We start from the raw sequence: 24,715 nt of genomic DNA, 5'->3' as shown, positions 1-24,715 counted from the left end.
AGAGGAAGATTTTGTCTTGACCTGAATTGACCTCAACCCTTGTCGTCCAGTTAAGTGTTTCCTATAACAAATAAATACACTATAAATAATCACCGCAAGCTGCATACGCTAATGTCATGCACGTGCAGCTTATCCCCAAAGTTAAAATTCCTAGATCAATAATGGCAGCATATAAACCCCTTGAACATACTAATACGCGTTCATTTAAGAGTTTTTCCATCAACGCCCTCCAGACTGCTTCCTCCTACACCACTTGACTGAAAATCTACTTTGTTACCAGAATTTTGAATCGCAAACATTTCATATTTTTACTCGAAGATATTCGAGTTTGAATTTAAAAATCAAAATAGATTTTTATAATAATAATGTTACCACTTCCTGATTTTGCATTTATCGAGTAAAGAAAAACTTTTTTCACATTTTCAAGGGATAATGTGCTAAAATAATTCTAATAATAATATTCAATATTATTCACATTCAAACTATCAACTGTTCAGGCATTTTTTACGCTATCGCGAAAAAATTTACATGATTAAATGTGAATTATTTCACTTTCAAAAAATTTGTTTTGAATGCTTTTGTCATCCCTGAAAACCTTTCCATTTTTCCGTTTTCTTTGAAAGAACGCGATAAAGTAAGTTGAATCTTACGAGCGGAGAGCGTAGACTTTTCTATTCTCGGAAGCACCCTGTTACCTTGCATGACTCGATATAAACAAATATAAACATAAACATATACATAAACATAGTAGGATTCAATTGAAAAAATAAATGTAGCGAATTTAAAAATACTCTCCACCAAAATTTCTAATTACAAACTACTTTGTGAGCAAAATAAACGCGATATAAAAAGCAACATTACCAACTACTATTCGATTTTTTATTGCATTGTGGTGCTCATCAACTATTTAATTATAACTAAACAACAAACTTATTAATAATAAAGAAATTAGTGTCTACGCCATTTTTGTAGGCAAATTGAGACACTAATGTCGGTGAAAAGGCAACACAAACCTGAAATAAATCAGACGTGTTGACATTAACAGCGCAGAGGTTCACTATCAGTGTTAAATAATGCAAGCATTATTGCCCAGCGCTCGAGGCTCTGAACACTTTCTTTCCTATCAAAATAAACAAAATAAATTAACACTGAGGCAATGTGACGAGACTCAGATTTGTGATGCAAAACACTTGAATAAATTCAGCGCTTGCAACATTAACCTCGTTTTGCAATACAATGAAGTGGCGCTATGAACAATGTGACATCATCACAGTCACACAGCGCCAGCATCACAGTCACACAGCGCCAGCATCACAGTCACACAGCGCCAGCATCACAGTCACACAGCGCCAGTTATGGGCTTCTCTGAAATATCAAAGCCAAGATTGAAAATCATTCGCCATTTCCCAATTATTTTTAAATTACCTGTTAATGTATCCAGAAAATTTTGTTTTATATTATTTCGTGCAATGTTAGCTTATCATAGGACAATGTGATGCAAGATATCAACATATTCATATGGACTAAAGCTAAATACTTTCGTTAATTTAATGAAATTGTCATCTTCACATTTTCTTTTACTTCTATAGCATTATTATTCATTGTTGGTTTAATTGAAAAGTTTGCGCACGCGTAAATAATTGATGCGTTACTGTGACAGTTACTTTTACATAGTTACTGGGAGTTACTGTTACGGAGTTACTGTTACTATTCCGGAGTTACTGGGACTGTTACGGAGGTACTGTTACTTTTACGGAGTTACTGGGACTGTTACGGAGTTACTGTGACTGTTACGGAGTTACTGTTACTGTTACGGAGTTACTGTTACTGTTATGGAGTTACTGTTACTGTTACTGTGTTACTGTTACTCTTACGGAGTTGGTACTGTTACGGAGTTACTGGGACTGCTGTGTTGGACGTAGACCCAGATTGTGGGGTCGTTGGGTGCGTCCGAGCGTCGCTTTCATTGATCTTGCAGTGGCACTGGCACATGAATCTCCGTCACACTTGTGTGGCACCTCCATGTGGCACTCATGCACGTAACTCTTGTGGGGGACACAAACGTGTGCTGCTTAAGTGGGTCAATCGCGTGTGGTGCTTAAGTGGGTCACTCACGTATAGTGTTAAGTGGGTCAATCGCGTATAGTACTCTCGTGTTTTACAGGCGTATAACACTTACATTTTTGTTGCATTATAATTTGTGGTACAAAATGATGCATTAATATAACACGTCAGTGTCACTGAGGAATGTGGTGCTATCGTATGTCCACACACACACACAGTCACACAGCATCACAGTCACACAGCGCCTGCATCACAGTCACACAGCGGCAGCATCACAGTCACACAGCGCCTGCATCACAGTCACACAGCGCCTGCATCACAGTCACACAACTGCACAATTTATACACGAGCGAGCAATAAAGAATTGTAACAAATTTTTTTAGAATACTAAGGATACTAAGAAACGTTTTCTACGCATTTTATATTACCATGTAAGATTATCATGTAATTTTGTTACGTGAGGGGCATGCGCTAATGCCTCACACGCGCCCCTCGTGAGGGGCCAACGCTAGTGCCACACACGCACGACCCTCGTGAGGGGCCAACGCTAGTGCCACACTCCTGAGTGAAACTGACGTGTTATATTAATGCATCATTTTGTACTACAAATTATAATGCAACAAAAATGTAACAGTGTTATTCGCATGTAAAACACGATAGTGCTATACGCGATTGACCCACTTAGCACTATACGTGAGTGACCCACTTAAGCACCACACGCGATTGACCCACTTAAGCTATACGTGAGTGACCCACTTAAGCACTATACGCGAGTGACCCACTTAAGCAGCACACGTGTGTCCCCCACAAGAGTTACGTGCATGAGTGCCACATGAAGGTGCCACACAAGTGTGACGGAGATTCATGTGTCAGTGCCACTGCAAGATCAATGAAAGCGACGCTCGGACGCACCCAACGACCCCACAATCTGGGTCTACGTCCAACACAGCAGTCCCAGTAACTCCGTAACAGTAACAGTAACTCCGTAACAGTAACAGTAACTCCGTAACAGTAACAGTAACTCCGTAACAGTAACAGTAACTCCGTAACAGTAACAGTAACTCCGTAACAGTAACAGTAACTCCGTAACAGTAACAGTAACTCCGTAACAGTAACTCCCAGTAACTATGTAAAAGTAACTGTCACAGTAACGCATCAATTATTTACGCGTGCGCAAACTTTTCAATTAAACCAACAATGAATAATAATGCTATAGAAGTAAAAGAAAATGTGAAGATGACAATTTCATTAAATTAACGAAAGTATTTAGCTTTAGTCCATATGAATATGTTGATATCTTGCATCACATTGTCCTATGATAAGCTAACATTGCACGAAATAATATAAAACAAAATTTTCTGGATACATTAACAGGTAATTTAAAAATAATTGGGAAATGGCGAATGATTTTCAATCTTGGCTTTGATATTTCAGAGAAGCCCATAGAACCTTGAGAACTGCACAATTAAAATTAACTGATTAACCTCACTGGACAAATTTCACATACGAGTTATTCAGGAAAAAATCCAAAAAACGTTATTGATATTTTTTTGTGAGAGACTATGAGGCCAAAGATACGAATATAAGAGGCAGGAAAATACAGCCCCTGCCATAAAAAAAAATTTAATTACCATATAAATTCCCGCAGGCTGAGACGGACGTACGCTGAGAACGGATATTTGAGAATTTTATAGCAACAATTAAAATAAACCAAAGCATTTCGTAACTTCTGACAAATATCTGTCCGTAAAAAAAATATGTCGTTTTATTGAACACATTTTTTCCTTTAACTGTTACGAGAATTGTTTGGCAGCAATCGTATGATATTTGTTGATTTTCATACCTATGAAAAATTTCTTTGTTCATTTTTATTGAAATAATGCCATTCATAAGTTTTATAATCAGAAAAAGAGCTCATTACCATAAAATGCTATCATCTTTATACGACGAAAAAGCGTCTTAAAGCCACCGGCCTTGCCTCCCCTACCCCTCACCCCCTCGACTCTACCTCGGTCTCTACCGTCTACACCAGCCAAGTTCATTGCCCTCGACTCCCGCTAACCCCCTCGTTTATTGATCTACTTCATCTACCCCAACCCCCACAGCAGTGCAGCCCCCCACAGCGCATCTACGAGCTCAAGTAGAGGCACAGCAGCTGAGGGGAGAAAGTAGATGAGGGGGCAAATAAGGGCTTGACTAGGCGGTAGATGAGGGGTAGACGAGGGGAGGGGTAGATGCCGTTCAGCAGCAAAGGTCACAGAGAAGAAGCTACAGTAAGGCCGCTATACTCCGTCATCTACCAGAGACTAACAGCCACTTCGGATGTTTGGCAGCTCATCGGGATTTGTATTCAGGAGCTGCCACGACTTTTCCTGATTATGCACACGACGAGCATTTTTACTGCCACGAATTAAATGAAGTAAGATAATAATTGAGGGCGAAAATACCCTAAACTATTGTGAATTAATATTTTAACAGTGAATGTACATTGGTGTGATGAAGAAAATATTATGTATTGCTATCAAAAATTTAAAGCTCTGATCTATTCGGAGTTCTAATCTCTATTGAACATACAACGAAACTTCGATCAATTTTATTGAATTCGATCTGCATTCCTTATTTTCGATGCCATGTTTTTTTGTTAATATTTACAAACGTCACATCACAGTAATGATATAAAACTCAGGCCAATTTTTAATAAGACCATCAATGAAAATAAACACCGCCATGAGCCATACCAAATATTTCAATCCAAACAATTCTAACGGAACAAAAACCTTCAACATCAAATTAAATGTAGCACATGCAAGAATTGCACACACAAATAAACGAAAATAAATAGAAGTAAAAATACTGGGACGAAAACCGAAACCAAAAACTATAAAATCATAACTAGATCCTTATAAAAAACACGAGTATGTTTATGTAGGTGGACATAGGATGGTTGGCGGCCCCAGATCAATACAGTAAGAGTAGACGGTAGAGGTCAATGCCCCGGCCCGCCAGAGTAGACGGTAGAAACAAAGCCCACCTCAGCTTTAGGAGGCCGTGGACTCACTGACCCTGGGCGTTACAAGTGGTGAATAACATGGCGGTAGATGAATAACATGCATGGCGGGTAGATAAATAACATGCATGGCGGGTAGATGAATAACATGCAAGGCGGGTAGATGAATAACATGCATGGCGGGTAGATGAAGAATAACATGCATGGCGGGTAGATGATGAATAACATGCATGGCGGGTAGATGAAGAATAACATGCATGGCGGGTAGATGAAGAATAACATGCATGGCGGGTAGATGATGAATAACATGCATGGCGGGTAGATGAAGAATAACGTGCATGGCGGGTAGATGATGAATAACTTGCATGGCGGGTAGATGGAGAATAATATCATTTAACAAGAAGAAACCATCCTAAATGCGGTATTTAAACGCGATTATTGTAAGGTAACCAATATTAGAAAGTCTCTTGAAAATACTTGCAATCGAGGGAAAACCTAAACAATGACGACGAAGAGGAGATTTATCACAGGATTTCTACGTGTGAACGTCGAAAGAACATAGCACGCATCGTCTTTTTCTTACTACCACATGGCAGAATTTCAGCCAAAAATAATTTATCTGTATTCTATTTCATCGAATTTGCTCATCTCCTTACATCGTAGCAACATCTACTCCTAACGCAGCCTCTACCTGTACTAAGTAGAAGTTTTACTTCCACCCCTTCGTTGCTACCACCTCTACTTCTACTGTGAAAACTTTAAAAGAAAAATCATAATCAATTACCAGCAGACGTGATCAATAACATAAGGACGATTTACCACAAAAAAATTAGTGATTGAGCGAGTAAGAGGGTAAATGAGCAAGTGGAGAAATGAGTGAGTAAGAGGGTAAATGAGTAAGTGGAGAAATGAGTGAGTAAACGGGTAATAACATGAGTATAGAAGACGAGGTCGTCGTTCTATATAATCAGTCGCTCAGACGCCATGGGTAACAGACGTCCGAGGTGAACAATAGAACCATAATCGTGTATTGAAACAGCCATACAAAAGATGATGGAATGCATGGCATAAAGAAGCAGCGTGAATGGGCAATTACCACTCGTGTAACTCATGCCAAGCTTCGGTAGAATATTCCAGACGGTGAACTGCGGCAAAGATGAAGTATATAGGATCATTGGACTGTTTTTGGTATAATGTGTCACTTGAATTACTGTGTTAATACAGTGTATTGTATGATTAACTTATTGAACAGTTGAACCAACTATTGAATTTTGTTAAGTATTCTTCAGCTCACCCTAACCCAGGAGGGTGAGGGGCACAGCAGCGGGTGAGGTTGACCAATATTATGGGTGTGTAGCAGTACAACAGGTGTCTGGGTGTGTAGCAGTGCAACAGGTGTCTGGGTGTGTAGCAGTACAACAGGTGTCTGGGTGTGTAGCAGTACAACAGGTGTCTGGGTGTGTAGCAGTACAACAGGTGTCTGGGTGTGTAGCAGTACAACAGGTGTCTGGGTGTGTAGCAGTACAACAGGTGTCTGGGTGTGTAGCAGTACAACAGGTGTCTGGGTGTGTAGCAGTACAACAGGTGTCTGGGTGTGTAGCAGTACAACAGGTGTCTGGGTGTGTAGCAGTACAACAGGTGTCTGGGTGTGTAGTAGTACAACAGGTGTCTGGGTGTGTAGCAGTACAACAGGTGTCTGGGTGTGTAGTAGTACAACAGGTGTCTGGGTGTGTAGCAGTACAACAGGTGTCTGGGTGTGTAGTAGTACAACAGGTGTCTGGGTGTGTAGAAGTAAGAGTGTGACGATGATGTACTCGCGTTCATCTGCTGTGTGTGTGTGGTTTGAACACATGCGTTGCATGCAAGTGTATGTGTGTTGTGAATTTACGTGACATTGTGCAGTTAAAATTCTGAGAAAGCTTATATTTTACTTCTTCGATCTTTTTCAGAAAAAAATATGTACACTAACATTACAATTCCAAGAAAGTATAAAGAAACAACTACTGTCATTCTGAAAGAGTATATATACTAATACTATCCTATCATTCGGAGAAAGTATAAGCAGCTTGTAGGAAGTGGAAGTTGACATGCAAGCGTTTGGTTGTAAGCGCAACACCAGAACACTTGTGCACTGATGCTCGTGGAGACGGGTAAAGTAGGTGTGTGGTACAAGAACATGGTACGGGTAGGTGGGCAAGTGGGTGTGTGGGTAGGCGGGTGAGTAGGTAAGCAGATAGGTGGGTAGGTAGGTCGGTAGTAGGTAGGTCGGTAGTAAGTAGGTAGGTAGATAGTGGGAAGGTAGATAGTGGGAAGGTAGATAGTGGGATGGTAGATAGTAGGTAGGTAGATAGATAGTAGGTAGGTAGATAGTGGGAAGGTAGATAGTAGGTATATAGATAGTAGGTAGGTAGTAGCTAGGCAAGTAGCAGGTAGGTGTGAAGTAAGGTAGAGGTGTGCTTGTGGTTGAGATTAGCAGGTACCTGTAATAGACGTTGTGTTAGTTTGCCTTGTGCATAATTTTGTTGTAAATTATTGCACAGCATGAGAGCGTGTAGTATGAGAACGCGCAACGTATAAGCGTGTAGCATGTGTGCGTGTAACGTGAGTGCGCGTATGCGCGTGCGCGTGCAGCGTGTATGCGTATAGCGTGCGCGTGCAGCATGCGTGCGTGTAGCGTGTATGCGTATAGCGTGTATGCGTATAGCGTGTATGCGTATAGCGTGTATGCNGTAGTAGTCTAAGTACATGTAACGGCCTAAATAAATGTAACGGCCTAAGAACACGTAGCGGCCTCAGTACACGTAGAGGCCTCAGTACACGTAGCAGCCTCAGTACACGTAGCGGCCAAAGTACACGTAATGCCTAGTTACACGTAGCAGGTTCAGTACATGTAGCGGCCTAGTACATGTAGCGGTCTAAAGATCCGTACAGCGGCTTAAATACACGTAACAACTTTTTTCTCATCTGTGATTGATGGGTGAACCTTCAAAAGCCGTCAGTGATTAGCTGACGGAGTTGCAAAATCTTAGCAATTTTAGATAGCACGGCCCCTGTACAACAAAATTGAGAGGAACACTGACGAGAGTGAATGTGCAATTCGAGTGCTATGTGTGCTCACGATGCCAGCTCGACCGGTAACTGTCTTTAATATGCCAATGATATCCCGATACGTAAAATAGTTTGCTGAAAATAAATTTGTCCCCAGAAAAAATCAATAAGTTTATAACGCAATCTTGATTAGGTTTCTACAGATAAATGATAAACAATGCGAAACCAGTTGATTAAAGTGGATCAAGTGACAACACTTCAGATCAATTACAAGCTAAAAATCATAACCAAACTTATTCTAGGTATTTTTCCTAGCTCACGAGACTACTAAAAGTCTACGGGTATGAGGAGCCAGGTTTGAGTTAACTTCGGGCTCGAAGGGGCATCAACCTGCACAACTTTGGTTGATGTTGACACTAATATATTAAATATAACAGTTGTGATAATAATATATAATAACATAAACAGTTGTCAGGCTGAACGAGCCCAACGCACACGAGTGTGTTCAAGTTATCCACTTAAAAATCGAACGTATAAAACATCAAATGACATCCATTAAATCCAATATTGTATTATCAAAACATAATTTTAAGCAAAAATATCTTTTTTACGTCTCTAAAAATAGCATGCGCGACAACTAAAAGAAATAAAATGAAATACAATAAATCCTGAAATGAATCGACAATAAATCTAAATAAATCGAATAAATCTAGAAAATAAATCGCAATATTAGCCTAAGAAAATTATAACACCTGCAACGTCCTCATCTGTTGACATTAACTGGGTGAGACATAAATAAGCAAGCTTGGTTCGAAACCGGACGCATTTTACTCTTCCGAACGTCGAGAGAAAAAAACATATTCAGCAAACATATTGCCGGAATGCTCACGTATAAACTAACAGTACTGAGAGGACAAGGAATATCCTACAGACAAATATCAAGAAATTGAAGAAATTTCAACGATAATTTTTCTTAATCATGATAAGCGAACCGTACGCTTGTTGAGCTGTAGTTAAATGTGTACTTAAAAGCTGATTTTCTGAACGCGTTTTAAAACAATTTGGCCCTGCGCTTGCTGTTAAAGTCACAGGCCGCTTTAAACCATGATTAGCAGATGATCTGAAAGCAAAAAAAAAAACGGATTTGATTCTAAATGATACTTTACAACCAGAGGCTGGCAAATAATTTGACATTATGTTACTAAAGCGCAGCACGTTCTCTAAGCCATCAACCTGCACGAGAGACATAGGGACCTGCAAGAGCAGGTCTCTCTAGAGACCTGCACGAGAGACATAGGGACCTGCAAGAGCAGGTCTCTCTAGAGACCTGCAAAAGAGACATAGGGACCTGCAAGAGCAGGTCTCTCTAGAGACCTGCAAAAGAGACATAGGGACCTGCAAGAGCAGGTCTCTCTAGAGACCTGCAAGAGACGACTGGAAGCGTTCCTGTTCAGTTCTAGTGAGGCAAGTTACAGGGTTGGCGCTGTAGGGCCAAGGCAATGCTTAAAGATAGCAATGTAGTGCCAACATAGGCAATATTTCAATACGATGATGTTGAGGCCGGCATGAAAGACTACATGCTACACAAGTGTGTGGCATGTGTCGCACACAGCATTTGTTTCATACAGCATAAGCATCATATATCGCAAGGTCCATGCAAGGAATGCTTGACACAGCTTGTATGATATACACGATGCACTTATCAGGACAGTACAACTTGACCTACTAAGGCTGTCCCGGCGGAGGGTCATAGCGTTTAGATGTCAGATAAGAAGATAAGAATTATTTATCGAATTCATCACTTGTGTACAACGACGTGAACTTTAACACTCGTCTTAAGCTGTGGAAGAATGCCCGCCAACTTGTAGAAAGTAAGAAATAAATTATTCTTTCTCAAATCGAGTATGCAAAATAAACCTCGCCTCCATATTCCAGGTCCAGACGAAGAATGCAAAGGCGCCATAATTGCGTGCGTGAAGAATGGAAGAATGTTGCGAAGAAAAAGAGCTAGTTGGCAGGCGGAGAGAGATCGAATGTTGAATGGCAAAGAACTCTCATGTATGAAAATCTTTTAAAATCATTTTCTCATGTATGAAAATCATTTAAAATCTCATGTATGGAAGGCAGAAAGGTTAAAAGGCGAAGAAAGAAGGTTGCAACTCGAAAAAGAGAAAGGCGGGGAGCGAAGAGAAAAAGTTGAGAAACGAAGGGGGAAGGTTGAGATGGAGAGGAAAACAGGTAGAAAGGTGAAAATAAAAGGTTGGGAACCGAAAAGAAAATGATGAAAGTTGAAAAAAATTGGAAGGCGAAAATAGAAGGTTGGAAAGCAAAGAGAGAAAGTTGGGAAGAAAATAGAGAAGGTTGAGAAGCAAAGAGACAAGGTTGAGAGGCGAATTTTCACTGCGAACGAAACGAAGAAAGCTTCAGTGTAAGACGTTCAATTTTCTTGAAATACTACTAAACTTTCATTTACAAAACTCCTCCCTCTTATCATCAGTTTAACTACAATAAATATGGGACTTATTTCCGTGATAAATTTCCAAAATAAACTTGGTTCATTAAGCTCTAAAGATACGAGATGGTACAGCAAGAAACTATCATTAATATCATCGTCATCAACATTGAATTTCCATCTACGTGGTTTTTCTGATTTTAGTTACAATCTCGTTTTCCTTTAGCGTTTTTTGCGTACGAAATTACCGCGTCCTACCGCAAATCCTGCAGTTCTAGGATACGTTTCCTTCCCTCAACCAAAGGATGCGTCGAAATGGATTGACATCGCATGCAACGCTGACTTCGCTTACTGCGTTTACTTAAACTATATGCATATGCATACAAGCATGAGCGGTATTCTGTATGGGACTTCATGCGTGAGCGGTATTCTGTAGGGGGCATACAAACATGAGCGGTATTCTGAATGTGGCTTCATGCGTGAGCGGTATTCTGAGTGTGGCTTCATGTGTGAGCGGTATTCTGAGTGTGGCTTCATGTGTGAGCGGTATTCTGAATTCGGTTTCACGGCGGTATTCTGGAAGTCTCGGTATTCTGGAAGTCTCGGTATTCTGGAAGTCTCTGTATTCTGGAAGTCTTGGTATTCTGGAAGTCTCGGTATTCTGGAAGTCTCGGTATTCTGGAAGTCTCGCTATACTCGAAGTCTCGGTATTCTGGAAGTCTTGGTATTCTGGAAGTCTCGGTATTCTGGAAGTCTCGGTATTCTGGAAGTCTCGGTATTCTGAATGCGGCATCGCTTTGCTCTTCCAGTTTCACGACGGTATCCTAAGAGCGGCGGCGGCGGCGTTAAGTCCAGTGAACTCGACGCGGGATGGCATGGCACTGTGACGTAAGCGCGTGTGCCAAGTGACTAGAGTGCCACCAGAAGCGCGAGTGCCACATCACTTGGGCATTGACCTGCCTTTACACGACACAAACTAGGGTAATTACTTACGTGTGTGGAGCACCGACTCGGCGCTATTATAATGCTATCAGAATATTTGAATAAAAATTACGCGTTACAAGATTCAAGTTTCACAAGCAAGCGAAAAAATCTAATTTATGTTCATTGTTAGCAGGAATAACTTCAGACAAATACTGTTAACGTGACTTATATTCAAATTAATGGAAACTTCAGAAACCTGAAAGCAAATTTTGGTGATTTTCAAGATGAAAAAAAAAAAAACAAAAAATCTGGGTGCGTGCTGACATTGCTTTAAACGTGCTGAACTTGCTTTAAAATTCGTGCTTATACTGGGGACTTTAAAGTCAATTTCTCAACTTGAAAAGCTTGTAGATATCTCGATACGTTAGTGCGAGTCAGAGCAAACTATCTAGAAAACTGCATAAAACTTCCGACACTCCATGAACGCCTCCATTACAGACCGGGCCCGACACGCGAAATATCAACACGGAGACTAACATATATGCAGGGAAAACGAACAAAATAGTGTGATTTGGTTTCAAATATTGACGATCTTTAATTTAAAATCTTACGCATGAAAGGCCGAAGAACTATAAGTCATATTCACTCATTTTATAGCACATGGCTTCAAAAACCAACAAGCATTTCTTGAGAATACGAATCTTAAATTGTATTTTCACAAGCGGAGCCAAAGCGCAACAAGTAAACCATAAACACCAGAGTTATATAATATGTTCGGTTCAAGGACCTCCTCTCGATTTCAGTTTGCCTCAAGGTTCATCAAACAATTATTCCAAATGGTATGTGATAAACTAAATAAAAAATATATACTCCAAAAAGTTAATATTGGTCTCATGATAAAAAACGAATATGATAATTTTTTCAGCGTGTTTTTGATCACAAAGCTTTAAAGAAAACTCTGAACGTCGGCTGCCTGTAACTCAGCCAAAAATTCCCTGCCGGAGAATGACCGAGAACAGCATCATGAACGGCGCTACAGACATGCGTGGGTGGAAGCTAAAACCATTTATCCGAGAAAACCAAATAAGCATGAAGACAAAGAACAACCAAATGAAAAGGAGAAACGGCAGTATGAATGAACTAATGAATGAGTTATGAACGAAATTATGATGAAAGAATTAAAACTGAAGAAGGTGCAGAGGACGCGTGGTTAAATATTTTTAAATTTCCATCATTCATATTTCCATCATGGTAAGGCAAGCAAGCTTGAGTCCCGAGTACGATTTTTGCCTTCGTTTTTTGAAATGTAATTGGGGCACCATTAAATTTTTCAGTCATGCAAAAGAAAAAAATACAGCTGAGTAATCTTAAACAAATTGCACATGAAACATCAGAACATCTCAGTCACGTAGGAGTATTTGGCTTAAGAAAAATTCCAACCTCGCAGGATTCTTTATCACATTACACTTAAAACATTAGAACATTTAGGGCAGCTTTTAAACATTTGACTGGAATTGTTATGACAACTCGAGAAACTCGAAGGAGTACGACAGCTAAGAAACCTTCATTGCACAATAAGCCTTGGATCCTCTTAGGAATGTTCGGACAAATTCTACTAGAAACCTTGCGACCCCACAGTAATCTTAAGGCATATTGCACTAGAAACCTTGCGACCTCTTAGGAATCTTAAGGCATATTTCATTAGAAACCTTGCGACCTCTCAGGAATATTCGGGCAAATTATGCACGGATCGTGTGGCCCATGTCATGGTATTCGTGTCACGGCAGTAACTGGGATCGCGACGCCAAAAGAAGCAGGCTGAATGGGCATTTATTCAACATTTTCATATTGTACACTGTACAGCCCTGGCTCGCAGCACACCGAGTGGGCTGTACTAAGTGTACAGCCTCTGCCCAGCACACCGAGTGGGCTGCACTAAGTGTACAGCCTCTGCCCAGCACACCGAATGGGCTGTACTATGTGTACAGCCTCTGCCCAGCACACCGAGTGGGCTGTACTATGTGTACAGCCTCTTGTGCTGGGCACCGCAGAGCTGGGGTGCTGGGCACCGTAGAGCTGGGGTGCTGAGCACCGCAGAGCTGGGGTGCTGGGCACCGCAGAGCTGGGACCGCAGAGCTGGGACCGCAGAGCTGGGGTGCTGGGCACCGCAGAGCTGGGGTGCTGGGCACCGCAGAGCTGGGGTGCTGGGCACCGCATAGCAGGGTTACTGGGCACTGCAATGGTTAACGCCTCGTGTCGCTAGCTCGCCGTTTGCATACGCATACTCACTTCAAAAATTATACTAAATAATAATAATATACGTAAGTAGTATTTAGAATACTTAGGATCTGACTCAAAGCCTAGCACCTGGCGGCAGATTTCATTCTTAACACACACAAGATTTTACGATTTCTTTCACATAAACCAATAGTCGCCTTCAAACTGTAAACACAGATATTAAGTTCAAAATAAAGGCGCTAGCGCAGCAGCTACGATTTCTTTCGCACAAACCAATAGTCGCTTTCAAACTGTAAACACAGATATTAAGTTCAAAATAAAGGCGCTAGCGCAGCAGCTTATGTTCAATGTTGAACTCTTCTACCAGTGCAGAGCCGAACCCGGTCGTTGTGATTGGTCAACAGACTGAAGGGAATAACGTTGAAATAACGTAGGCAAAAAGTTGATATCGCTGAAACAACGTTTATTCAACGTTATTTCGTGGGCACGCAGATCTTGAATAAGGGATGATCTCGGAAATAACGGCTTTCATGGCACGTATAGTTTTGCATGCCATTGAATCTGGTGAACATATGGCGCCGATGTCAGTGCACAACATAAGTTTAAGAATACCAATCAGCATCAGGAAGTAATAAAAATGTACGGGGCTTGCAGTTACAAGTTTGTCTGAGTTTACAACCTCGAAATAAAATAACGCCTGAAGTATGACGCTATTTGTGATTGCTTTCAAACCTACAAATACAACATCTAACTTTCGTGAGGCGTTGAACCGTAGCAATAGCTATAGACATCAAACGATCTCCCGCCCCCGTGGTTCATCGAATTTGATATAAATAGAAACCGAAAGTTGACAACTGATGTGACGCGGTTGGCTTCGCGTCACAAAGAAACGCGCCGGTCAATAAGCTACGCTCTGCAGTGCGCGCTGATCAATGCACGCACCGGAAACACCGAATCAAACGGGAATGTCCAGTGATCTGCATTTTAAACTCTGAACGATAATCAAGAAACGGGAGCTTACAAATCATATTGGAGATATCATCACTATACGGTTCTACAGTACACACCTCAAGCACTCATCAATATTGTTAATAATTGTAAACTTAAATGCACTTGTTACAGAAGGTTACGTCCCGACAAATGTTCAGTATGAACTCTTTGTTTAAAATGTATGGAAAGTAAAGTTCCTTATTTTTGGATGAATTACAGGTGTGTAAAAAATTGCACCTCAATATATTATTTAACCTCCCCCATGCACATTATGCAATGACTTACTACTTCCTCACAATGAATTAAATGTCAGGTTCCAGTAATAACCCGACACTGTCGGTATCCTGGACACGCACTCTAGTATAGCCGCGATATATTTACAGAGCCAGGCCTACAACTCACAAACATTGACAAATATTCATAAGATCACGATAGGCTCAAAAATTTACCACCCGATCCACAAATCAAGACCATTAGGCCTCAAGGTACGTCAGAAGTCGCCCTTCCTGACTCACAAAACCAAGGCAGTCAGACATCAAGGTACGGCCAGACGTCGCCCATCCTGACCGACAAAACCAGGACAACTCGAGATTAATTTTCAGTCTGGCAGGCCTGGGATCAACAACCAACTTGGTATTTCCGGGCTGTCCTAACCTGCCGTTAAGTGGGACCGAGACCGTTACTCGCCGCTACGCTGAACGGGGGCATCTTGGTCGTAAACACTTGCGGTGAACGTAACTCACATCGCGAGCTAGTAGATGGCAATTTCAGTTCAGCACCGGAGTGATTATGCGTCCATGGAGATCCGACGTGGTATAGAATTTTGTTCAACAGGCCTAAGCTTTCGACCTTAGTGGTTCCTGATCAGGTGTCCAAATGCATTTGATGTTTTCTTCTTATTTTGTTCGGCACGCTTTGTTCATCCATAATTGTATCTATTCCACTCCACTCAGATTTACACAGCCTTTCATTCTTTAATCGCTTTAACTGCCGCTTCACACCTCATGACGTTGCATTCTTCATTACGATGAATACATCATGGTAATTCAAGCAACAAGACGATTTCTATTAATATTAAATTTTTTAGCTGAAATAAATGCAACTATAAAATATCTTACGTTTGTCACCTGAAGAACAATGAAAAATAAATCAAAAGAGAGGGTTGTGTATTGTAATGATATTTAAATATCTGTGTAAACTCAAGTTATCTAAATTATACGTAAATTGCATTTCTGGAAACTTATTGAAAATTTTGTGCGTTAATTTGAAGTGGTCTTTTCACATTTAGTTTTAAATGAAAAAAATTCATTTACTAAAGTTTCAGTTCGTAATTAAGCTCCCGTTCAAAGTTTCAACTCTGCCAGTGAGTAGTCGGGATTTTAACAGGGTGCGAAAATGTTTTTCCTTAACAATATCGACACCATATGCCAAAACCGTTATTAAATCGTAACCACTGTCGTGTTCTTAACCACTGTCGTGTTCGTAACCACAGTCATGTTCAGTAATGGATCAGTACTCACTGCAGTGAGCCAGAGCGCACATTTTCTCGTGCACGGACGGACGGACGGACGAATATGACGAGCACAATATAGCGCCTTTTTTCCATAAACGAGAAAATGCGCTAAAAACAGGTTTTCATTGTGCAAACTTTTCACAGTATCAAGATGAACTCCTGCGATCTAATTTAAATTTACAAAAGTAAATAAATTGCTGGGCATCGTGTTCGTAACCACAGTCGTGTTCGTACCCACTGTCGTGTTCGTAACCACAGTCGTGTTCGTAACCACTGTCGTGTTCGTAACCACAGTCGTGTTCGTAACCACAGTCGTGTTCGTAACCACTGTCGTGTTCGTAACCACAGTCGTGTTCGCAGGACCACGTCATTATGACCATTATCGTCATGAAAAATCGTATGCTGCACATTCAAGTATCAATATGAAATATTTAATGTCAACGCAGGAGCTTGTTTAAAAAAATTAAATCAATTATATTAAGAGCTGAATTAATGCAATAATGAATTTAACCGAATAACGATGATAATTTGGAGATAACATGTAATAAGAGCGTTGAAATCTCAAAACGATAAATTCTTATCACATTGAAAGGATAACTTAGACAATAACACAGAAACGTTACATATAATTCATATTGGAACAGAACGTTTATAATCGTTTACTAAAATCCTACGATACGAGGTATAGAATCGTTGACTATAGAACGTTTAATCCAATATAAAATGGATCAGTACTCACTGCAGTGAGTGGTATAATCAATGGGCCGCCCAGAAATAAGGATTAAATGCATCCTAGCTGAAATAAATACTAGTAAAAAATGTGAATGACCCGGATTCTCGTGTCTGACCCGGATTATCAATACGTTATTACTGAAAATCAAACTTCGTACGTTGCAGATTTAGTTAAAATTGTCACAGGGGAAAATTTTCATAGCAGATTATTCCTGCATTATTCCACTTTTACGATGACGGTACACCTGTGATCACATTTGTCTATTCAAAAATCCAGAAAATTATTTTCAATTTCTGAAGTCATGCATGATAAATTTTGACCTGAATTTTCAAAATGAAGTACTGAGTCTGCAACGGAATGCCTGCGTTTGAAGAAGGAATTATTTACTACTAAGTGGGCTAAAACGCCGAGGTAATATACCCTAATTTTACAAGAAGAAAAGCCAACGGTAAAAAAAAGAAGCGGACGCTCGAAGAACATAACATGCAGTGAAATTTTTATGCTTTAAGAGCCCACTAAAATAAATTCGTGAATTCATAAATGAATATTTCACAAATTACAATGAATAGTACAATGAAATCAAGCCGGCAACTATCCTTAAATAATGAATGTGTCATGTTGTACAAATAATGATAAAATTACTGCACATATTAGTGATAATTGCCGGGCCAAACTGGCTCAGGATAGCCCAAACACGAGCTTGTATCAGTCTTAGAGTCAGTGAAACACGATCAGGGACACGCACATGTATTTCAGTAGAAGGGTGTCACAAGAAGAGAGCTATTGACGCGCCGCGACCTCTTAAGACAACTACGTGTCGCGGTCACGTCAACGCGTAGCAAAGCGTTAGGCTTAAACCTCAGTACAGAGCTAAAAGAGCCTCGCTATTATGACAAAGTCTAACTTATTTTTCTGAGTGTACGGGTACAGAGCAACGAGGTCTCGGCGGGCGCCGAGACCTCCACCACGTACACTCACAGAAATGAGCGAGACTTTGTCCAAAAAGCGACACACGTTGAACATTTCTATGGGTCATTGTGACTCATTGTGGTCGGCAAAAGAGCGTACTAGAGCTGCGTGCAGAAAGAGTAGCATTATTTGGATAATATGAAACATTAATTTTCTAAGCGTAGAAATGACGCAGCATTGACTGCATCATGGCTCGTGACGAAGTAATAGCAGGGAAGTAAGAATTTTAAGTAATTATTCAACAATAATGATCACTATTAGCGCAAAAATAATCAGAATACTACTCAATTTTCCGGAGTACTCTAATATACTTAGTGCAAATATTATTCATTCTATAAATAATATACTTGAACATAATATGTCTATTTCACGTATTGGGACTGCAAATATTCATATCGTTCATCATATTAAAACAGTAGATACAAATCCTTCCATGAATGATTGAGTTAATATAATAAATAAGAGATATTTTCAGTGAACACTTTAGGAGCACAACCAGTCGTACGAACGATACCATTGGAAAGTGTTTGAGAAAACGGTCAAAGATCTATTAATGAAATGAGTCTATTATTATATTAATAAAATTACTTAACAGATCCCAGTTACGAGAAGCAACAATCTCCTGCCCCAGACACGCGTGATGCTCACACGTACCATGAACATCAACTAACCAGTAACTGCAGATACCCATGACCTAACGTGGGACACAACTAACCAGTAACTGCAGATACCCATGACAATCTTCACGGCCGAAGGGTCGAGAATCTAAATTCCCGATTCCCACGCAAACGGGAAGTGTGGGAGAAGCATTAATCACGGCTATCAGTCAGTGTATTTGATCAATGGAATTAATCAGTGTTACCAGTACTATTCAGAATCAGTGTTAAGCATCTTGAAATATGGTAATAAGAGTTACCATCAACAAACAAAAATGTAAAATCGATATTAAGCCAAACAGAGAAAGTTTTAATGAAATAAAAACTACGGGGTAAGAAAACAGAAAAAATATCTTCTGTTATGATGGTATAATCAAATATCGAACTTTCCCTTATATATATTCATAATCAGCGGCGTGATAGTCAACAATTTAGTCAACAATTGATAGAGTGACTGAGTGAGACAACGAAACTTTCGATGCTTTAGTAATCTATGAGCTTCAAGCAGGCGAATCCGAGGAAGATTCGCTAAAAATTCAACAGAAAAATGTGACAAATCAATGGAAACTACATGGAAATTTTAATCAACAGGTCACGTAAATGACCGGCAAAGATCAAGGGGAGTAGCCGACTCAATAAATTCTGTGAGCTTTGGCATATTGCCCCAGCAATGTGGCACCGCAGCACAGACTAGCGCAAGACGTGGCAACGTCGCATTCGCACGTGAACGCGACAAGGTTACTGACCTCTAGAGCGGGATAAGCGTACGTTAGCATATTAATTGTTATCGCGATACCATTATCAATCAAGCGTAGAATGAGCCTTGCTCTAATTTAAAAACAATGATTTAACGGCCAAATAGTCAGCTCTAGTGATCACTGAAGCTATTTAAAGTGCTAGGGCATAGCGTCGCAACTACAGCAGCGTTCACGATGATCCAAAATCTCCACTGCAGCAGCTGATCTCTTCTTGTTAATTTATTGCGACAAACGACACTTACTCTTACAATTAAGCACAACAATTAGCTGTGAATCACGTTCATAGGAATTGATACGTTACTACGAGTTAATTTTGTTAAGAGTTGCGTTCTTTTTTCAGTTTTTCCATACATATTTCCGCGTTAGTGAAATAAAGCAAAGCAAATAAATTGACAGAAACAGAAATCAATAATATGTGTACATGTTAATAAAATTCACTGGATCGATTTCCGAACAAATTTTAACGTTGCACTAGAAATACATCATTCTATCTACGACACCAAGATAATGTTAAATCATGTATTCCATCATATTGACGTTTGCCACATACATCGATGCATCTTATTTAGACACTGTCACGACCAACGTACGCACAGTCGCACACACGCTCATAACCTAGAGGTTAAGAGTCTTGTTCACAGGGCCACTAGTGGCGGCCAGTAAAACTTCCAAGTACTTACCGCCACTATTCACCATGCTACTGGCCTCATGTAAACGGTCATTGTTACTGGGCCATTGCAGGGCCAGTAGCGCCTATATACGAGGCCACTTAGCAAGGCAAATAGTGGCTGTTAGTACTTGAACGTTTTACTGGTCGCCACTACTGTTGCCATGTACAAGCACCATTATTCAAATATACACGTACGTGTGAATTTCAAGCGAATTAAATGAACGGTAGACAGCTGGCAGGAGCTGATAAGGCTAGACTGTTATCTCGTCGGAGCTTGAGCCATTCTGAGCTGCATTCATTATCGTCTCGTTTCATTCAAGTTAAATATTAACTGTAACACGTGAACATAATTTCTGCTCAATTAACTTTCAATATTAATAAAGAAATAGTACAATATATAGTTGTAGAAATACTGAAAACTGACATAAAACGTGGTAACAGACATATTCGAACTACGTGGCAACAGATTCGTGCTTTGTGGCAACAGACAGAATCGTGCTTTGTGGCAACAGACAGATTCGTGCTTTGTGGCAACAGACAGATTCGTGCTTTGTGGCAACAGACAGATTCGTGCTTTTGGCAACAGACAGATTCGTGCTTTGTGGCAACAGACAGATTCATGCTTTTGGCAACAGACAGGATCGTGCTTTGTGGCAACAGACAGATTCGTGCTTTGTGGCAACAGACAGATTCATGCTTTTGGCAACAGACAGATTCATGCTGCGCGGCAACAGTCAGATTCATGCTGCGCGGCAACAGAAATACAGAGAAAAATCGTTGACAGATTTAAATACGCAAGAAACCCGAGTAGCGATAGCGAGGGTAGTCTACGAATGACTAAAATTAAAAACTGAACAAGCAAAACGCAAAGCTTAAATGAAAAAGATACTACCACCTAAGTACCTATGCAAAGTAAAAATAAAAATTAAACGTGAGATTTTAAATTTAATTTCAAGTTTCTTGTATAATAATAGGATCTGTTGAGAATATGTCGGTAGCGCAGAGGCACTTTTCCCACACAAGTAACTTAATGGACGCAACGCGACTCTGGGGTAGCAGAATTATCTAGATACGAATTATCAGGTGCGAACATTCTCTGAATACGAATATTCAGGGGCGAAAAAGCTCTAAATACAATATTTCAGGTACGAGCATTCTCTAAATACGGATATTTAGATGCGCAAAGGCTTGAAATACGAGATTTCAGGAAGACTGCACGGGCGTTCTCGCTGCAGTGATCGAGTGACAGAGAGCGCATTTTCTCGTCGACGAAAACGTGAAGTCACGGACAGACAGACGGACGGACAGACGGACGGACAGACAGACGGACGGACAGACAGACGGACATGGCGAGCACAATAGCGCATTTTTTCCATAAATGAGAAAATGCGCTAAAAAAGGGTCATATTGTTTAAACAGTAACCCAGTTAAATTCTGACTCTACCCAAAGCGTGAGCAGAGAGCGGACGTAACACTGATGCGTTTTACCTAGCCAAACTGAGTCAGGCTGACCCATAAAAGGTCATAGGGTGCATAGGTATTTGGACGCACTCTGTCATTTCTTTGAGAGTGATTTTGGGCCGAGCTGTCACAGGTGCCGCGCAACTGGATGACAGCCAGTCTAAAAAGTGAAATGCTTATTGCTCGTTAACAATATCAATACATGTTAAAAATATCATTGCATCTTAAAAATATCAATGCATGTTAAAAATATTATTGCATGTTAAAAACATACTATCATATTAAAAATAAATGAAGTTCTATCACACGTGGCAGGAAAACTATCACTTTGTTTCTTTTAACAAAGCTAGGCATAAACTCAAAAACTGTCATAACTATTTTATTGATATAAATTAGACAATCAAATGGAAGTGTAAACGAATTCTAACCGAAACGATATCGAGAGCACGAGACCCGATAGGGATTTTCATTGTAGCATCGTTTATTATTTTCCGCCACTATAACTACAGCATCATATACCTAGTAACCTTGCATGCATATTACACTGGCTTATTCAATATCAAAAAGTAACTCTTATATATGATTTACACGACACAATTTCGGGAGTACGCTTGTCGAAACTGGAGCACAGACGGCCAGCCTCGTCACAAGTGTGGCTCAGACTTTGGGAGGGACTGAAACATCACCGAGCTCACCTCCACTGACATCATTTTTCACTGAAAGACCTAATCTAACACAGAGAAAGTACGAAACGCTCAGAAATTATCGACGCATTATAGTTGGCCATTCACCTGCAAAAATGTGGCCGACGTGTCCTCACTTCGTCATAACTTATTACTTCGTTTTGATGCTCATGAGTTTAAGTTAAAGAGGTTATATTTTATATCTCGGTTCCAAGGTTGTACGAGTAATTAACCTAAAATACACACGAGTGAATGACATCACAGTGGCGGTAGAGTTGAAATAACTAAAATAATTTTTTATTCTTATTATGAAAAATATTAATAAATATTCTTTGATGAGAACGGCCACATGATATTCCTTCAATTTAAATATGATCGTAAATAGATTGGTCTTCGTAACTTCGGATCCCTCGTTCGTACATAGAGGGATTAATGAATAACTTAGTGATCATTGATTGGAGCTTACCGATAGTATATTTCTATGATTTACAATTTTTAATCCATAAATATATTTATTGAAAAGTGACTTTTCGATGAGGTTTTATCCAAACCTAACGCAACGTCCCTTTTATTCTGAGTAGAACCTTGCGAACAGAAAACGATTGAAATAGCAATATAGTCGACGACAACAAAAGGAACGAACATGAAAACACGTTTACAAACAACACTCCGGACACCAGGAGTTCACAAGAACTGTGGTGCAATTAGTTCTCTGAAATTTTACAAGTTCTCAGTACTGTGGGTGATGATCTTGCAAAACATCAGATAATGCAATAAAATATAAAAGAAGACCAAATTTACCCATTGATTATGAACTAAATATCAAGAAATGATTTGGATACGCACCTCGAGAGATCCATCGTGGCGCCTGCCCTGAAGCTCACTCATGAACAGCAAGCAGCCAACGGTGCGTCGAGAACAAGGAAGTCACTTTCCCCCGGGTACACTTGAGTTTTTTTTAACGATCACTTCACGAACACGATTATCAAATCTTGTGCCGCCGCATTGTCCCACTTCTTTTATTGCATATTACACACTTGTATGCAAGTCAATGTCCGAAAAATATAGCACCTGCAAACGAAAAAACCTGCCTGCCTCCCAGCCTATCTGCTGGAAGCCTATCCTAATCTCGCGGCGACGCGAGAGGGGTGTGTTGCACAGAGAAAAGTGAGAAGGCTCAGTTTTCTTAACTTACTAGGTGACTATTCAAATATCCAACCATCAACTATCATTAACGATGAGAAGCTTTCTGACTTTTCTAAACTGCATATGAAATAACAGTTTGATTGTCAAACCGTGAGTTATTATAACCAAAGAATAACTTTGGTACGTATACTTGTAGTGTAACTACGTATATGTCTCAAAATGATTGAGTTATTATCCCTGAGTACTGCATTCATTAGGAAGCTTGAAATGTAACTGCTTAAATGTTTATCTATGAGTTTTGGTTATCACGGAGTATTTATAACTCGTAAGATGATATTTCCAGTAACGACTGATAATATATAATTATGGGAGATAGAGAACTAATGAATGAAACTAATCAACCCTATCTCATTAAGGTAATAAATTTTTCTACTAAATACAAATTACTACATGTAAATTACGTCATAGCTCTACCTGTTACCTGGAACTACTCATCTTAATGTCTGAATAAGTCACCAAGCAAGAATTATTTAGCAAATACCTGTGGAATGAAAGTGAACAAAGTTAGAAAAAATTCAATGTGTCGGAATTCTTGAACATGACATTTTTAAAGCAAAACGTTTCTAGTAGAGAATATTATAATACCCAACAAGTTTAATAGAGGCAAAGACTAATTCATTAAAATATTTGCGAAATTTCACACGAGTCAGAGTAAACGCGAAACTCCCTCAACCGTCGTCGTAGACAACATATATACCCGTTGACGCTTCTACAGTCAATCATCCCAGCCCTTGCAGCTATATACTTGCAGGGTTCTTTCTGCGTGCCCTCATTGTAGTCCAGCCCTAGCAATGAACAGCAACCCAACCTTTTCTTCAAGTGCTTGCATAAGGTACGCTGGCAGCTTCCTTGACAACATATGGATATATTAGTCAAGTTTGGTGACATGACATTTTTAGCAATACGTAAAAAGGCTTACAGGTAAATAAGGAACCCCCTTAGTAACCGAAAAGGTGATTTGCATTTCCGCGAGCTAAGGAGTCGCCGGTAATTTACATCAGATCGAACCGTTTCAAGCAACGCAAAAATCCTTACGGCCAACAAACTCTTCCAGAATCTCGACCCAAATTAATTCTTCAGCCTAGAGTTATAGAACATTTAAAATAGTTCTATCAGATCGAACCGTTTCAAGCAACGCAAAAATCCTTACGGGCTGCCAACTCTTCTAGAATCTCGACCCAAATTAATTCTTCAGCCTAGAGTTATAGAACATTTAAAATAGTTCGCACCAAAGTTTCGTCATTTCATGTTGCCCTGTTCGTTGCCCCCACTTGAATGTTGTAGACTTTGGGTAGGACCTTTCAGCATTTAGAACAGGTATTTAAACTGTGGTACGCGAACTC

At 40.0% G+C, this 24,715-nt stretch overlaps 1 protein-coding gene across 1 annotated transcript in view; it reads right to left on the bottom strand.

The window, feature by feature from the left end:
* LOC108665775 (hormone receptor 4) overlaps positions 1–23,851 on the bottom strand; it is a 103,675-nt gene extending 79,824 nt beyond the window's left edge. The window contains exon 1 of the mRNA XM_018152573.2: positions 23,013–23,851. The gene's annotated coding sequence lies outside the window, so the exon portion shown is untranslated. The remainder of the gene's footprint in view (positions 1–23,012) is intronic.
* Between the last annotated feature and the right edge of the window lie 864 nt (positions 23,852–24,715).

The sequence above is a fragment of the Hyalella azteca genome, unplaced genomic scaffold (assembly GCF_000764305.2).
Source record: "Hyalella azteca isolate HAZT.00-mixed unplaced genomic scaffold, Hazt_2.0.2 contig7076, whole genome shotgun sequence".
Classification (NCBI taxonomy): Eukaryota; Metazoa; Arthropoda; class Malacostraca; order Amphipoda; family Hyalellidae; genus Hyalella; species Hyalella azteca.
The sequence above is the reverse complement of the archived record's forward strand: the minus strand, read 5'-3'. Positions and strand labels throughout refer to the sequence as shown.